Below are 18,639 nucleotides of genomic sequence, written 5' to 3'. Positions count from 1 at the left end.
TCCATATTTTTATCTAAACCCCTCTTGAAGGTGGCCATGCTTGTGGCTGCCACCACCTCCTGTGGCAGTGTGATGGGGCTGGATGCCATAATCTTAGTTTTTTTGATGTTGAGTTTTAAGCCTACTTTTGTGCTCTCCTCTTTCACCCTCAACAAGAGGTGCAGAAAGAGATTCAGTTGGAGTGGCAGTCTTCAACATCATCAGAGAACTCATACAGGGGAAAAACCTTTTGAATGCTCAGAGTGTGGAAAGAAATTCAGTCAGAGTAACCATATTCAAAAGCATGGGAGAAACCATTTGAATGTTCAGGATGTGGAAAGAGATTCAGTCGGAGAGACACTTTTCAACAGCATCAGAGAACCCACACTGGGGAGAAACCTTTTGAATGTTCAGAGTATGGAAATAGGTTCAGTACGAGTGGCGATCTTCAAAAACATCATAGAACCGATGCAACAGAAACATTCTGAATGCTCACGGTTTGAAAAGAGATTCAGTCCGAGTGGCCATGTTCAGCTTCAGACAACCCACACTGAGGAGAAACGTTATGATGCTCAGAGTGTGGAAAGACATTCAGTGAGAGGGGGAATCTTCAGGAGCATCAGAGATCCCACACAGGGGAGCAAACTTTTGAATGCTCAATGTCTGGCTCCAGTTCACCACACCCAGAGTTGTGAATGGCGAAAGGGAGGCTTTCATAACAGAGGGGCGCCATCCCAACAAATTAGACCACTCCCCTCCCCCATTGAACTTGCTTATGAGCTGTTGGCGCATCAGCCTCCGTTACCGCAGTGGCAGTTGTCATCCCGGAGGGTCCAATGTGTGACAGAGTGTTGGACTGGATGGGCCACTGGCCTGATCCAGCATGGCTTCTCTAATGTTCTTATGTCCGGGGCAGTAATGCTCTGTATTCTTGGTACTTGGGGGGGGTGGGCAACAGTGGGAGGGCTTCTAGTGTCCTGGCCTCATTGGTGGACCTCTTGATGGCACTTGGGGTTTTTTGGCCATTTTGTGACACAGAGTGTTGGACTGGGCCACTGGCCTGATCCAACATGGCTTCTCTTATGTTCTTAAGGGGAGCAGGCAAAGGGTCAGGCCCCAGAAGTAGCGAGGACAGACTAGTGCATTGGAGAATCCATGAGTGAGAAACCCTTTTGAGTGCTCAGAGAGTGGAAAAGGATTCATTTAGAGTGGCACTCTTCAACTACATCAGAGAACCCACACATAGGAAACTTTGGACCGCTCAGATTGATAAAAAAGATTCAGTCAGTGCGACGGTTTTCAAAAGCATCTATGAACTCATATAGGGGAGAAACCTTTTGAATTTTCAGAATATGGAAAGAGATGCTGCTGCAGAAGCACTCTTGATGGCAACTGATATTCCACATAGGGAAGACACAATTGTAATGTTTGTATCATAATGTATCAGTATCATAATGCCACTGTATAAATCGATGGTGCGGTCTCATTTGGAGTACTGTGTGCAGTTCTGGTCGCCGCACCTCAAAAAGGATATTATAGCATTGGAGAAAGTCCAGAGAAGGGCAACTAGAATGATTAAAGGGCTGGAGCACTTTCCCTATGAAGAAAGGTTGAAACGCTTGGGACTCTTTAGCTTGGAGAAACGTCGACTGCGGGGTGACATGATAGAGGTTTACAAGATAATGCATGGGATGGAGAAAGTAGAGAAAGAAGTACTTTTCTCCCTTTCTCACAATACAGGAACTCATGGGCATTCGATGAAATTGCTGAGCAGAAAGGTTAAAACGGATAAAAGGAAGTACTTCTTCACCCAAAGGGTGATTAACATGTGGAATTCACTGCCACAGGAGGTGGTGGCGGCCACAAGTATAGCCACCTTCAAGAGGGGTTTAGATAAAAATATGGAGCACAGGTCCATCAGTGGCTATTAGCCACAGTGTATGTGTGTATATAAAATTTTTTGCCACTGTGTGACACAGAGTGTTGGACTTGATGGGCCGTTGGCCTGATCCAACATGGCTTCTCTTATGTTCTTATGTTGCATTGAAAGAGATTCGGTCAGAGCGATAATCTCCTGCTGCATCAAGGAACCCACAAAGGAGGATCCATGTAACTGCTTAGCCTGTAAAAGAGCCTTCCCCCATTTTGCACCTAAAAGACAAGCACAGACCATAAAAAGTACTGTAAAGATGCCAACCTCTATAAAAGGCTTGAATCTACAGGGGGGAAAAACCCTTACCCTAATCAGAAAGAAATGTTATAAGTGCTCGGACTGTGTGAAGACCATTAGCCATGTTGACAAACCCAGAAAGATCCCGCAGAGAAGAAAACAAGGAAGGGCAATGCGATCTCCAGGTCAGAAAAATCAACTGATCTCTCTGTTAGATTTTGTTATTTTAATATTTACTTTCCAAACGTTCTCCCATTGAGCTGGAACCGTGGGAGAAGGTCTGGAAAGTAAATATCAAAATAACACAATCAGTGTCATTTAAAGAGAATTTGTATAAAATGTTTTATTGATGGTACATAACACCTGTGAAATTGGCGAAAATGTATCCAGGGACGTCTAATAAATGCTGGAAATGTAAAAACAATGAAAGTAAGGTTTTTTCATATGTCTCGGCTTGGCTTCGCGAACGAAGATTTAAGAAGGGTGCAATAGTCCACGTCTGCTGCAGGCTCACTGGGGGCTGACAAGACCAATGCGGGACAGGCAGATCCGGCCACAGTGGCTGCAGGGAAAAGTCTGATTTAGGGTTGGTGCTGTAGCAGTGCGATTCTTCCTCAATCTCCTTTTGTCCTCAAGACCAGCTATGCGTGCGTTCTCAAAAGAAGAGACAGCCTGGTGGATGGTGTGCCTCCATGCTTTGCGATCTGAGGCTAGGTCAGACCACTGGTGATGGTTGATGCGACAGGTGCCAAGGGATTTCTTCAAGGAGTCCTTGTACCTCTTCTTTGGTGCCCCTCTATTTCGATGGCCGGTGGAGAGTTCGCCATACAGGGCAATCTTGGGAAGGCGGTGGTTTTCCATCCTAGAAATATGCCCTGCCCAGCGCAGCTGCGTCTTCAACAGCAGTGCCTCGATGCTGGTAACCTCCGCCCGCTTGAGGACTTCAGTGTTGGTCACAAAGTCACTCCAGTGGATGTTGAGGATGGTGCGAAGGCAGCGCTGATGAAAGCGCTCAAGGAGGCGGTCCTGTAAAAGAGCTAATAGATATTGGAGTATGATACATGAGTTGTTACAGAAAATGTCGGTGTTCACACTGCCATTTAAACCAGAAATGTTTTTCTTTAATATTAGGCTTGATGGATTGGATAGAAATGTTAAGCATATAATTCTTCATGTTAATACAGCTGCTAGGGTATTGAACGTGAAATATTGGAAGAAAGAAGAAACACCATCAAAAGAAGAAGAAAACAGGAGACCAGTGGCACCTTTAAGACCAACCAAGTTTTATTCAGAATGTAAGCTTTCATATGCTCAAGCTCTGCCCATGGACATGGTTAAAGGTTTTATGCTGAGATTGGGGGGATCCAAAGCAAAAATCATAAGTATCCATGAGGATCCATGCTTTAGAAACATGTTTTCCCACAGTTGTGGTGCCACAAATCCATGGAGGCACGATTTTTGTGGTGCTGCCTACAGTCTAAGAATGATCTAGAGCATGATGCTGCTTTAATTTCATTTCAGTGTAAAAACCATGTGAATTCATGAGGATCTGTGCTTTGGAACCATGTTTTTGCAGTGCTGTGACGCCACAAATCTGTGGAAGCGTGGGTTTTGTGGTGGTACCACCTGCAGTCTAAGACACACTCTACTGTATGATGGTGATTTTGTTTTGATTCAATGCAAAAATCATATGAATTCATGAAGATCTGTTTAGACCCGACTTTTATCCAGACCCTCTCCAGAGACCACAATGATGAGCGCCCCCTGTGGGAAAGGGTGACTTCAAATGGCAGTGGGGAGGGGTTTTTGTGGAATCAAAGCCAAAGCCCACCTCCCCCCCCCCAGTCTCCAGGCATTCCGAACCTGGAGTTGGCAACCCTCACAGAGGGAGGAATTATTCAGAAGGACCCTGAGAAGAGGCAGAGGATGGAGGTGAGGAGTTCAGGTTTGCCCACAGCCTGGAAGAAGGTCTGAGTTTGAACTTGACTCTCCTTCGGCCCAGCCTTCCCTCTGGGACTGGTCTACCTTGCAGGGTGGGTGGATGGTGCAGAGAAGAGGGAAGGGCCCAGTGGAGCTCCTGGAAGAAGGGTGGAGTGGAAACGGCTAACTCTGAGTTGAAGAATTTACCAGGAGGGCAGGGTCCTCTAAAGGAAGAAGACGATGACATTGGATTTATATCCTGCCCTCCACTCCAAAGAGTCTCAGAGCGGCTCACAATCCCCTTTCCCTTCCTCCCCTACAAAAGACACCCTGTGAGATGGGTAGGGCTGAGAGGGCTTTCACAGCAGCTGCCCTTTCAAGGACAACCCCTGCCAGAGCTATGGCTGACCCAAGGCCTTGCCAGCAGGTGCAAATGGAGGAGTGGGGAATCAAACCTGCTTCTCCCACATAAGAGTTATGGCTAATCCAAGGCCATGCCAGCAGGTGCAAGTGGAGGAGTGGGGAATCAAACCCGGTTCTCCCAGATAAGAGTGCTCTGGCTGACCGAAGGCCATTCCAGCAGCTGCAAGTGGAGGAGTGGGGAATCAAACCTGGTTCTCCCAGACAAGAGAGCTATGGCTGATCCAAGGCCATGCCAGCAGGTGCAAGTGGAGGAGTGGGGAATCAAACCCGGTTCTCCCAGATAAGAGAGCTGTGGCTGACCCAAGGCCACTCCAGCAGGTGCAAGTGGAGGAGTGGGGAATCAAACCCAGTTCTCCCAGATAAGAGAGCTCTGGCTGACCCAAGGCCATGCCAGCAGGTGCAAGTGGAGGAGTGGGGAATCAAACCCGGTTCTCCCAGATAAGAGCGCTCTGGCTGACCCAAGGCCATGCCAGCAGGTGCAAGCGGAGGAGTGGGGAATGAAACCCGGTTCTCCCAGATAAGAGTGCTCTGGCTGACCCAAGGCCATGCCAGCAGGTGCAAGCGGAGGAGTGGGGAATGAAACCCGGTTCTCCCAGATAAGAGAGCTATGGCTGACCCAAGGCCACTCCAGCAGGTGGAAGTGGAGGAGTGGCGAATCAAACCTGGTTCTCCCAGATGAGAGCTATGGCTGACCCAAGGCCACTCCAGCAGGTGCAAGTGGAGGAGTGGGGAATCAAACCCGGTTCTTATCTGCCAGCAGGCGCAAGTGGAGGAGTGGGGAATCAAACCCGGTTCTCCCAGATAAGAGAGCTCTGGCTGACCCAAGGCCATGCCAGCAGGTGCAAGTGGAGGAGTGGGGAATCAAACCCAGTTCTCCCAGATAAGAGAGCTCTGGCTGACCCAAGGCCATGCCAGCAGGTGCAAGTGGAGGAGTGGGGAATCAAACCCGGTTCTCCCAGATAAGAGTGCTCTGGCTGACCCAAGGCCATGCCAGCAGGTGCAAGCGGAGGAGTGGGGAATGAAACCCGGTTCTCCCAGATAAGAGAGCTATGGCTGACCCAAGGCCACTCCAGCAGGTGGAAGTGGAGGAGTGGGGAATCAAACCCGGTTCTTATCTGCCAGCAGGCGCAAGTGGAGGAGTGGGGAATCAAACCCGGTTCTCCCAGATAAGAGAGCTATGGCTGATCCAAGGCCATTCCAGCAGCTGCAAGTGGAGGAGTGGGGAATCAAACCTGGTTCTCCCAGATAAGAGAGCTCTGGCTGACCCAAGGCCATGCCAGCAGGTGCAAGTGGAGGAGTGGGGAATCAAACCCGGTTCTCCCAGATAAGAGAGCTATGGCTGACCCAAGGCCACTCCAGCAGGTGCAAGTGGAGGAGCGGGGAATGAAACCCGGTTCTCCCAGATAAGAGAGCTATGGCTGACCCAAGGCCACTCCAGCAGGTGCAAGTGGAGGAGCGGGGAATGAAACCCGGTTCTCCCAGATAAGAGAGCTATGGCTGACCCAAGGCCACTCCAGCAGGTGCAAGTGGAGGAGCGGGGAATGAAACCCGGTTCTCCCAGATAAGAGAGCTATGGCTGATCCAAGGCCACGTCAGCAGGTGCAAGTGGAGGAGTGGGGAATCAAACCTGGTTCTCCCAGATAAGAGAGTTCTGGCTGACCCAAGGCCATGCCAGCAGGTGCAAGTGGAGGAGTGGGGAATCAAACCCGGTTCTCCCAGATAAGAGTCCGCACACTTAACCACTACACCAAACTGGCTCCAGGAAACATAATGCCCTAGAGACACCTCCCTCTAAAACAGCCATTTTCTGCAAGGGAACTGACCTCTACAGCCTGGGGATGAATTTTAATTTGGAGAGAGACCCCGCCAGGAGGTCAGCCAGCCTAGCAGAGACCCTGCAGTTGACCCCCTTCCTCCAGCCTGGGGTCCCGGGCGAGGGTCCTTCACCTTCAACCCCCTTCTCCCCCCCCCCCAAAGCTGTGCACCGTCGCCTGCCGGACCCCCAAGTGGCCATCAGCATTTCCCTGAGCTTGCAAAGAAAGGCCAGGAGCTCCAAAGCGGCTTTCTTTCCAGGGGGGGACAGAAACGTTAAAGGGTCTGTTGGAAGAAGAAGAGCCTGAGCTCACCATCACTAACCCCCCCCCATATGGAGTTTTGGGGTCCTTATTTCAGGAGGGGGATGAGTAAGAGCGGAGGACCCAGCTGCAACCTCCTTTTCCTGAGTTGGCTGAAGAGCACCGGGCATTCCCCGGGAGGAGCGCAGCCCCCTGCAGCGGAGTTACTCCCGAGCAGCCCCACTGATCAGCACAAGGCGCGGCAGAAGGCAGCCCAAGAAAGCCCCTCTGCAGCACGGAAAGGGTTAAGGCCGCCGAGCTGCTTGCTAGAGAGGCTGAGCCAGCAGTGGGGGGGGGCAGGAGAGGAAGGGGGCTTTTCCAGGGGGAGGGGTTTGCTTTTGCAGAGCTGGGGAGAACTGAGGTGGGGGCTGCAGAGAAGCAGCAGCAGCAGGAGAGAGGAGCCCTGCAGCAGCCGCATCCCGGGGAAGCTTGCTTGCAAGTAAGTCTTGGAGGAGGAGAAGGGGGGGGGATCATGCCCAGCCGTGGCTGTCTTAGGTGGGCCCCCTCCCTCCCACCCCTGCAGCCATTTTCTCGCGGGGAACTGATCTCTGTCTGCTGGAGGTCGGTTCTGATTCTGGGAGTACTTCAGGAACCACTTGGAGGTTACAAAGCAAGAGATTCAGGGAAACAGCTAAAGCCACCATAATCCACTACTGTGAATACATCACTAGCCAATTGTACTGCAGTCCCCAAATATTATTTCTTATGTTCAGTAATCAATAAATCAGCCCCCATCTCTTTCATGCATATATCCGTTGCACAGTTCCCAATGCACAGTGCCCGAAATTTCTCTTAAATTGCAAGCGTCTTCTCAGCCTCTCCCAAGAGCAGGTAGAAAGTGCTTGGGCTGATCCTGTGTTTCTTGAATAAAGGGCTTGCAAAAAGGCTCAATGCCCTCTGTCGATTTCAGTGCAAAGGGGGAGCCTTGTGAGGAGGGCCTGGATCAATTTCTCAGGGATTCCTTTGGAACTGTAGTAAACTTTGCTGGTTATTTATTCAGGGTAGCTGATTTGATTATTTTGGGTTCAGCCACTCTGTGAGGCATCAGGTTTTTTTTTCCTGCTATGTAAGCGAAGTTTGTTGGGAAGCAGCGATAATCAGTGTTTTTCAATATAAGAAAAGTTAACTATACAAAAATGACATTCTCATTTTTATTCTGCAAACCGACAACCCAAAGAGGCCTTTCGGGGACTGGGGTGAGTTAAGAAAGGGGTGTGGGCTAGGGGAAGGGAAGTCCAGCCTGCACTGGAGGGTCAAAGTATTTTATTGTTGTAGCCGTAGGTCATAACCCAGCAGATTTCCCAAAGTATACAGTTTGTTTCTAACCATAAAAATTAAAACATTAAAAAAAAAATACATAGCAAAATACAGTACTATGAAACAAGATTTAAAACATATATATAATAAAACAACATAACAGAATGAGACCATAACTTGGCCAGGATTCTTGTATGGGTGGGTGTAATTATCTTCTTCCTTATTTTTATTGTTAAAAAGATTAAAGGAGCCGCCTTAAGGGTAACATCTGGAATGGCATCAGCCGATAAAAAATTAATACATCCCCCTTCTGATCTAAACCGTGTGAGGAATTCACTCAGCAGTTTATTTCGAATGGGCCCATAAAACGGACAGGATAGAATACAATGAACAATATCGCCTCTTTGATTCTATTTCTTTCGAACTGTGGTAAAAATGTTGTCGGGAATTTATTCATGGTAAGAGCCCCGTGGTGCAGAGCGGTAAAGCTGCAGTACTGCAGTCCTAAGCTCTGCTCACGACCTGAGTTCGATCCCTGACGGAAGCTGGGTTCAGGTAGCCGGCTCGAGGTTGACTCAGCCTTCCATCCTTCCAAGGTCGATTAAATGAGGACTCAGCTTGTTGGAGGGAAAGTGTAGATGACCGGGGAAGGCAATGGCAAACCACCCCATAAAAAGTCTGCCATGAAAACGTTGTGAAAGCAACGCCAACCCATAGTCGGAAACGACTGGTGCTTGCACAGGGGACTACCTTTACCTTTTTATTTATTCATGGTAGTTTATGATTTTGGCTTGAGTCACCTAGAGGTTAGTAGTCCTGTGAGGCGCCAGTTTTGTTCTGCTACGTAAGTGGAGTTTGTTGGGGAGCAGTGATAATCAGTGTCTTTCAATGTAAGAAAAGTTAACTATAGGAAATGGAAATTCTCTTGCTGGTCATTTTAATTCTGCAAACCAACCACCCAAGCAAGCCTTTTGGGGACTGGGGTGAGTTAAGAAAGGGGGTGGGAGGGAAGTCCAGCCTGGACTGCAATGGGCTGCAGCCCCCTCCTAAGCCCCTGATGTGGGCCGGGTGTGGGGCTGGGGCTGGGGCTGCTGGCTGGGGTCCAAGGCCTGCCCAGCAGAAGACATTTGAAATACCCCTGTTGCCAAGGTGGAGAGCGCCTAGCAACCCCAAGGGTGCTCATTGAAACACCACCCACGCCCACCAATCAGAGTATTAGGCAGCTCCCATGACGGGCAGAGAGGGGTGGAGCATGCTGAACTGGCCACACCTCCAATATATACAAGGCATGGAGGAACAAAGGCCACACAAGAATCCACCACTGTGAGAATCATGGCATGTAAATACACCAGTGAGCTCCAAGGATTTGCGTTCGAGTCCTCACCTGCATCAGGGTTTTGCAAAGTGGGCATCCAGGGAGAGAACACGCCTGCTCCAAACACATCACCGCTGCCCCAACCCTCCACAGCTCACTTGGCAGAGGCAGCTGCAACACGATGCCAGATTCTCCCTCCTGCGCTGGGGTTGGGGTGGGAGGAAGGGCATCCTTTTGCCAGGCGAGAGAGGCACAGACCCCCAGGCAGCATAACAGGGAGGAACGCCAGGGCACAGTCCCAGAAGGGGTCAGTTCAGATCTCATTGAGGGAGATGCCAACAAGAATATGAAGCCTGCCTTTAGGGGGGTCAGGAGGCCCAGAAAGGAACCCCAGATGGGATCACATGTGTTGAATAATTCATGCTGATTGGCTTGTTGCAATGACAGGTATTTTGGCTGACTCTTCCCCAAACTACTACCATCTCCAGCAGAGCATCAGTGCGATAATTAGCAGCCATGCAAAGGTGTTTAAGTTCTTGGCATAGGCTTCATTCCAAATACTCTAGATGCTAGGAAACGGTCCTTCTTTCAGGGTGAGCTGGAATATGGGGCTGGGAGAAAACTGTGATAATTCTCTGGATGAAGGACATGTGGTATATTCCCTGCTTCTTTTTGGGAATGGAGGTTGTATTTATTACGTGCATATATATGTCTGCATATTTGTGTGTGTGTATCTATCTTCCTTTTGACACACTCCTGTCTGCCTCTCTCCGTTCCCTCAGGGAGAAGCCTCCCTTCATAGCCAAGTGAATAAAGGCAACTTTGCAAAGACAGAGTTGGCTCAAGAGAAGGGGAAGGAGATGGAAGAGCAGGACCCAGAAGGACCTGGAGCTGGCAAGACAGCAAGAAAGAGCCCCCATCCCATCCAACCTGGAACTGCTGTGGAATTCTGGGAAAGGGCTGTGCCAGAGGTCTTGGCTAAGGACACCATGAGTTCAGAAATATGCTGCCAACGCTTCCAACAGCTCTGCTACCATGAGGCCGATGGACCCCGAGAGGTTTGCAGCCAGCTCTATCGACTTTGCAACCAGTGGCTGGAGCCAGAGAAGTACATCAAGAAGCAGATCCTGGACCTGGTGATCCTGGAGCAGTTCCTGACTCTCCTGCCCCAGGAAATGCAGGGCTGGGTCAGAGGATGTGGGCCGGAGACCAGTTCCCAGGCCGTGGCCCTGGCCGAAGGTTTCCTCCTGAGTCAGGCAGAGGAGAAGAGGCAGGCAGGACAGGTGAGGGGATTCCCTCCAGGTGTGTTTAATTCAAGCAACTAAATCTGATCTTATCTTAAAGTTTCCTTGCCATATAATTGCCCAGAGACTCTTCTGCTAGAGAATTTCTGCCCCCTGCAGATAACTCACCAGCTCTGCTGAGAGAAGGGTGCAGAATCTGGGAGTGGGGCAGGATCCCTTCCTTGGTCTCTTTCCATTCCATCTCTTACTCGTCACCCTTCCTGTTGTTTCAGATGTGGGGACCACCTTTGGAGATGGAAGCTGCAATCCCTGAGGCAGAAGGAGCTTCCTTGGAGCAGGGGCAGAGGGTGCAGGCGGTGGAGCATGTCCAAGATGCCCTCTCCTGTGGTAAGGACTCCTTGTGCCTGGGTGCAGTTGGGGCAGTCTGTGAATGTGGAGGGTAGAGAGTTCAGGTCAGGGGGGAAAATACATATTTCTTCAGACAACAAAGAGTTAATTGGTGGCACTCAATGTCCACGAACTGTGATGCCTCTAAAAGATTAAACTCGATTCCTGCAGGTCAATTTCTCCCATTAATTAAACAATTTGTATCTCACCTTCCTTCCATTGTTGTTGCTCATTCGCACAGTCGAGTCCAACTCTTTGCGACCCCATGGAAATGGTCTCAAATCGCCTGGAGAGGGGGGAAGGTAGACAAACTCTGGCAGAGCCCTTCAGCCTGGGGAATAAAGGGAGCCCCCACCTTCTGGGGCAGCAGAACTCTGAAAACCACTTCCAAGGAGCCAATAAACATGCGGAAAATGTGGCTCTGTGCCTGTCCTTGAAGGGTCATCTGGGGGGCTGCTGTGGGCAGCAGGGGGTAGAGGAGAAATGGCAGGCTATGGGTCAGCACTGACAGAAATATTGGGGAGGGTCTTGGGGCAGACGTGATGCCATGTAGAAATTGCAAAGCTGGTTGTGAAGCTATCATGCCCAGAGACACTCTGAAAACTCATTCATATTACCTTCAGGTTTCCAGAACTGCTCGATTCATGTCTGGTCCAATGTGACAGTGATGTCTAATGCTATAGCGTGGTGTTTCCCATTGGCAGGGTCGCAACCCAGCCCGGGCCTTGGATCTCTGGACACCGGGTCATGGGGAAACAGCTAAGGCAGTTCTCGGGTTCCTCTCCCCATTTAAACATTCACTGGGTGGGGTGTTTTAATGGGGGTGGAAGACAGATCGCCAGCCTTTGCCCTCTCCCCGCCAGGTGGGGAGACATCATTTCCTGTCTCCCGGCTCCACCCCCAAAGTCTCCTGGCTCCATCCCCAGATTTTAGTGGGCAGGAAGGAGCAGCGTAGACATAACTGGGCCACAGGGGGGGAATTTTGGGAAACACTGCATAGCACTTCCACCACTCCCTTTCCCTCTCCATGGAGGAAACCAAAGTCTCACAGAAGCCTGAAATCTGCAGACAGTATTTACAATCCCTGAGGTTCAGAAGTCCCTGGTGCTTCTCTTCTGCCTCTCTCATAACGTAGTAAAAAGTATTTTAGAAATCTGTTGAGCGTACACAGGGCAAGGTTTCCCAACCCTGGGAAGGAGGTGTGCGAAGCAGGGAACAAACAAGCAAACACCCTTCCTTCCTCCCTTGTCTCAGGAACAGGCAGTGAAAAGATGCTGTTGAACCTTCGCCTTTTCAGAGGGGTGGAAACGGCTGCTGCATCTGCAATCCAGGTAGGAGAGATGAACGGAGGGGGTAGGGAACAGCAAGAGATCTTTTGAATGCTGTTGCATTGATTCATCCCAAGCCTTCCTTTCTGTACCTTCCCAGACTACTCCTTTCCAGGGTATAATCTCTGCCTGGCATGATCTCTGAAGAGGGGGGAATCTTTTTGTTCTTCCAGGGTCCCTTTTCCTTTGAGGAGGTGTCCATCTCTTTCACGGAGGCAGAGTGGGCCCTGCTGGATCCGGGACAAAGAGCTCTGTACAGGGAAGTCATGCTGGAGAACTACTGGAATGTGGCCTCTCTGGGTAAGGATCTTTTAGAGCAACTTGCTGCCACTGAGATGAGGAATGAATTCAGATATCGAATAGCAGTGCATCATTTTGAGGCCTGTCCCACCACTTGGAGAGGGGCTGTAGCTCCCTGGTAGAGAATCTGCTTGGAATGAAAAGGTCCCCAGTTCAGTCGCCAGCATCTGCAGAGAAAAAGATCTGGTAAGAGGTGGAATGAAAGATTTCCCAGTTCAACCGGCAGCATCTCCAGAGAATGGGGTGGGGTAGGGCGGGATATAAATCGAATTAATTAATTAATTAATTAATTAATTAAATAAAAGGATCAGGTAGGAGGTGAAATGGAAGACTCTGCCTGAGACAGTGGAGAGCCGGTGCTGGACTGAATAGATGATACTGACCCAAGGGACCAGGGGTCTGGTTCAGTATAAGGAAACTTCATACGTTTATAGAACCATAGAATTGGAACTGACCTCCACGGTCATCTACTCCAACCCCCTGCAACCCCCATATGCAGCATGTAGCGATACAAGGTGGACGAACTGCCAATAACATCCTTTAATTCTATCATACAAAAGCGGCTCTTTCTGTTCCAGCCACCCAAAAACTATTTCAAGTGAAGGCATTTGCACCTATGCTCAATGGCAGGGGTGGCCAACGGTAGCTCTCCAGATGAGTTTTGCCTACAACTCCCATCCACCCCAGCCAGCATGGCCAATAGCTGGGGCTGAAGGGAGTTGTATGCAAAAAGCATGTGGAAAGCTACTGTTGGCCACCCCTGCTCTATGGCACCTTAATTGGCCCTTCCGCTTCCAGCTTTGCCTCTAAGAACATAAGAGAAGCCCTGTTGGATCAGGCCAGTGGCCCATCCAGTCCAACACTCTGTGTCACATAAGAACATAAGAGAAGCCCTGTTGGATCAGGCCAGTGGCCCATCCAGTCCAACACTCTGTGTCACATAAGAACATAAGAGAAGCCCTGTTGGATCAGGCCAGTGGCCCATCCAGTCCAACACTCTGTGTCACATAAGAACATCAGAGAAGCCCTGTTGGATCAGGCCAATGGTCCCTCCAGTCCAACACTCTGTGTCACATAAGAACATAAGAGAAGCCCTGTTGCATCAGGCCAATGGCCCCTCCAGTCCAACACTCTGTGTCACATAAGAACATAAGAGAAGACCTGTTGGATCAGGCCAGTGGCCCATCCAGTCCAACACTCTGTGTCACATAAGAACATAAGAGAAGCCATATTGGATCAGGCCAATGGCCCATCCAGTCCAACACTCTGTGTCACATAAGAACATAAGAAAAGCCATGTTGGATCAGGCCAATGGCCCATCCTGTCCAACACTCTGAGTCACATAAGAACATAAGAGAAGCCATGCTGGATCAGGCCAATGGCCCATCCAGTCCAGCACTCTGTGTCACATAAGAACATAAGAGAAGCCCTGTTGGATCAGGCCAATGGTCCCTCCAGTCCAACACTCTGTGTCACATAAGAACATAAGAGAAGCCCTGTTGCATCAGGCCAATGGCCCCTCCAGTCCAACACTCTGTGTCACATAAGAACATAAGAGAAGACCTGTTGGATCAGGCCAGTGGCCCATCCAGTCCAACACTCTGTGTCACATAAGAACATAAGAGAAGCCATATTGGATCAGGCCAATGGCCCATCCAGTCCAACACTCTGTGTCACATAAGAACATAAGAAAAGCCATGTTGGATCAGGCCAGTGGCCCATCCAGTCCAACACTCTGTGTCACATAAGAGAAGTCATGTTGGATCAGGCCAGTGGCCCATCCAGTCCAACACTCTGTGTCACATAAGAACATAAGAGAAGCCCTGTTGGATCAGGCCAGTGGCCCATCCAGTCCAACACTCTGTGTCACATAAGAACATAAGAGAAGCCCTGTTGGATCAGGCCAGTGGCCCATCCAGTCCAACACTCTGTGTCACATAAGAACATAAGAGAAGCCCTGTTGGATCAGGCCAGTGGCCCCTCCAGTCCAACACTCTGTGTCACATAAGAACATAAGAGAAGCCCTGTTGGATCAGGCCAGTGGCCCATCCAGTCCAACACTCTGTGTCACATAAGAACATAAGAGAAGCCCTGTTGGATCAGGCCAGTGGCCCATCCAGTCCAACACTCTGTGTCACATAAGAACATAAGAGAAGCCCTGTTGGATCAGGCCAGTGGCCCATCCAGTCCAACACTCTGTGTCACATAAGAACATAAGAGAAGCCCTGTTGGATCAGGCCAGTGGCCCCTCCAGTCCAACACTCTGTGTCACATAAGAACATAAGAGAAGCCCTGTTGGATCAGGCCAGTGGCCCCTCCAGTCCAACACTCTGTGCCACGTAAGAACATAAGAGAAGCCATGTTGGATCAGGCCAGTGGCCCATCCAGTCCAACACTCTGTGTCACATAAGAACATAAGAGAAGCCCTGTTGGATCAGGCCAGTGGCCCATCCAGTCCAACACTCTGTGTCACATAAGAACATAAGAGAAGCCCTGTTGGATCAGGCCAGTGGCCCATCCAGTCCAACACTCTGTGTCACATAAGAACATAAGAGAAGCCCTGTTGGATCAGGCCAGTGGCCCATCCAGTTCAACACTCTGTCACACAGTGGCCAAGAAAAACCCAGATGCCATAAGGAGGACCAACAGTGGGGCCAGGACACTAGAAGCCTCCCACTCTTGCCCCCTCCAACACACCAAGAATACAGAGCATCACTGCCCCAGACATAGAGTTCCATCAATACACTGTGGCTAATAGCCACTGATGAACCTCTGCTCCAGAAGTTGATCCAATCCTCTCTTGAAGCTGTCTATGATTGTAGCAGCCACCACCTCCTGTGGCAGTGAATTCCATGTGTTAATCACCTCTTGGGTGAAGAAGTACTTCCTTTTATCCCTTCTAACCTGACTGCTCAGCAATTTCATTGAATGCCCACGAGTTCTTGTATTGTGAGAAAGCGAGAAAAGGACTTCTTTCTCTACTTTCTCCATCCCATGCATAATCTTTTAAACCTCTATCATGTCACCCCGCAGTCGACGTTACTCCAAGCTAAAGAGCCCCAAGCGTTTTAACCTTTCTTCATAGGGATAGTGTTCCAACCCTTTAATCATTCTAGTTGCCCTTTTCTGCACTTTTCCCAATGCTTTATATCATTTTTGAGCTTTGGTGACCAGAATTGTACACAGTACTCCAAATGAGGCCGCAGCATTGATCTATACAGGGGCATCTATACATTGATCCATGCAGAGAGCCAGTTTGGTGTAGTGGTTAAGTGCACGGACTCTTATCTGGGAGAACCGGGTTTGATTCCCCACTCCTCCACTTGCACCTGCTGGAATGGCCTTGGGTCAGCCATAGCTCTGGCAGAGGTTGTCCTTGAAAGGGCAGCTGCTGTGAGAGTCCTCTCAGCCCCACTCACCTCACAGGCTGTCTGTTGTGGGGGAGGAAGGTAAAAGATTGTGAGCTGCTCTGAGACTCTTAGATTTGGAGTGGAGGGCGGGATATAAATCCAGTATCTTCTTCTTCATACTGATCAATGTTCCCTCTAAGCTACAGAATCTTTTGAGCAAAAATAATCCCCAGCATAGTGTTGGCCTTTTGTTTTGCACTTTTCATCACATTTTGCATTGACATTTTAAGTGAGTTATCTACCGTGACCCCAAATTCTACTTTGTGAGCTATTGGCATTAAAGTTGTGAGCTACTGGCATTAAAATTGGGAGCTGCTGCATAAATTAGTTTGCTCTGGGGTCATCCTTCCTGAGCTAAGGCAAAAATCTGTGAGCTAGCTCATGCTAACTCAGTTTAGAGGGGACACTGATTATGATACTAGCTGGTTTGTTTTCAATTCCCATGAGGCTCTCCCCTGGTGGTGGGTGTGGGTAGCTTCTTGTGTTGTTCATGTGTGTGTACTTGCAGAAGGGCTACTGAGTCCAGTGTTGTGGCCATCCCCTAGGCCAGAGAGAGTGTGTTGGCCTAAGACAAAGTGGATGAGAGCTCCTCAGATACACTCCGGAAAGGGTCAGGTTCTCATTTCTCTGTCGGCAGCCTTTCCAACACATCCTCCCCCCTGGTTGGGATTATAAACATCTGCTCTGCCTGTGATCCGGAAAGTATCCTGTCAAGAACCGAAGCCTGGTACCGGGGAATTGCTTTTTATATTCTCTTATGATTACACAGACACTTTCCCTTACCATTGTTCCTCAAAACAAAACTTTCTCCCAGCGTCTAATCCATGAGACAGAAAGTCAGTGTTCCACACACAAAACTGATAAGCCTTTTTATTTTTCAGCCGTCCCTAAAGACAGCATATTCAGGTTTCTTGTACAAGAAACAAAACAACTTCCAGTTATAGATGACAAAACTTACACACTATGCTCTTAGAACTCTTAGAACAGTTTCCACCTGGGTCCCCCTGGGACACTGCTCTTGTTACCTCAGCAGCACCCGAGAACACCATAGTGGAATAAAGCAGACCCCTTTTAATATATATATAAAATTTGATTCAAGATTTAAAACTAAGACGTCAAAAAACAACAGGTTCTTCAGTTCAGCCACAGTAAAAGAAGAAAAGGTAACTGTTCTATCGAAGATAGGAAGTACTTAGAAGGCACCTCTTGTTGCAGCATAAGAATTCCAACTGTAGCCTAAATGATTCTAGAGAGAACTATTCGTCATGATGCAGCAAGAAACATCAAGGCGTACTAGCATGCCATGAGCATAAAGTTAGCCCGGCTTCCCTCTCCTCCATCCCTGTATTATAGTTTTTACCTCTCAAGGGTCAGGTGGTCCTAATGACCCAATGAAGGGTCCTGCTTGATGGAATTTTCTTTGTTGAAAACAATTTTATTTTGATAATATATTGTAATAATATTCATGATAAGAAAATAATACAAGATCCATACCAATATATTACACTTTCCCTCCTCCCCTCCCCCATTGACTCCGCCGGTGTCAGTTACTTAATTTGCTAAAAATAAAAGGTAACTATGTCAATTATAGAATCTTCTTATTAAAACCTTATATTAAAAAAAAAAAATCAAACATTTTGTAGAAGAAAAAACAAGGCCCAACAAAATAATTATAACCCATCTTCATTCTTATCTTTTAACCCTTATCCGAAAGAAAAAAACAAGACAAAAAGCAAAATCAAGATTAAAAAAAAATTAATCCATTGCTTTAAGAAAACAAATATTTCAACTGTTATCAAAAATCACCAAATGTCCCTTTATTTTCCAGTACTTTTCAACATATTTTTGAAATTTCTCCCACTCCATTTTAAACTTCTCCAACTCATAGTCTTTTAAGATTCTTGTAAACTTGTCCATTTCGCTCCAATCCCATTTAAAATCCAATCGCATTTTTCTGGTGTTTTATCTTGCTTCCACAACTGCGCATATAATGTCCTAGCAGCTGAAAGTAGGTACCATATAATTGTTCTATCTTGTTTTGGAAAATTTTCCGTTTGTAATCCCAACAGAAAAATATCTGGAGGCTTCTTGAAATCATTACCCAAAATTTTCGAAATCTCTTGCTGAACCATTTGCCAAAATTGTTTTGCTTTTTCACTAGTCCACCGCATATGGTAGAAAGGACCTTCATGATTTTTACACTTCCAACATCTATCTGACACCTGATTGTTCATTTTTGCCAATTTCTTAGGTGTCATATACCACCTATACAACATTTTAAAACAATTTTCTTTAATATTGTAGCATGTCGATATCTTCATAGAGTTCTTCCATAAATATTCCCATGATTCCATTTGTATTTATTTATATTAATTGCCCATTTTATCATTTGAGATTTTACTACTACATCTTCCGTAGACCATTTCAATAGTAGTTTATAAGTTCTTGAAATCAACTTATTATTATCTCCAAGCAGCATTCTTTCCAATTCTGTTTGCTCTTGTCTTATTCCTTCATTTTTAATGTCCTTTTCAACCAAACTCTTAATTTGTTACATTTGAAACCAATCATATTTGTTATTTAATTCTTCAGTCGATTTTAATTTTACCTTTCTTTTTTTAACAGTTGTCCATACAATAACCACTTTCCTTCATCAATATCAGAAGATAATTTTATTACTTCTGTTGGCACAATCCAAAGCGGTTTCCTCTCATCTCCATATTTTTTATATTTTGACCAGGTATTTAACAAATTTCTTCTTATATAGTGATGAGAAAAAAACACATCCATCT

The 18,639-nt window shown here is 47.8% G+C and overlaps 1 protein-coding gene and 1 pseudogene across 1 annotated transcript in view; both read left to right on the top strand.

Moving 5' to 3' along the window:
* Nucleotides 1–18,639, top strand: part of LOC132571576 (zinc finger protein 420-like) — an 895,908-nt gene that overhangs the window by 779,309 nt on the left and 97,960 nt on the right. The gene's annotated exons all lie outside the window — the stretch shown is intronic.
* LOC132572095 (oocyte zinc finger protein XlCOF6-like) overlaps nt 1–18,639 on the top strand; it is a 40,616-nt pseudogene that overhangs the window by 12,909 nt on the left and 9,068 nt on the right.

This window comes from Heteronotia binoei, chromosome 5, assembly GCF_032191835.1.
Source record: "Heteronotia binoei isolate CCM8104 ecotype False Entrance Well chromosome 5, APGP_CSIRO_Hbin_v1, whole genome shotgun sequence".
NCBI classification, from domain to species: Eukaryota; Metazoa; Chordata; class Lepidosauria; order Squamata; family Gekkonidae; genus Heteronotia; species Heteronotia binoei.
This window is presented reverse-complemented; position numbering and strand designations above follow the sequence as displayed.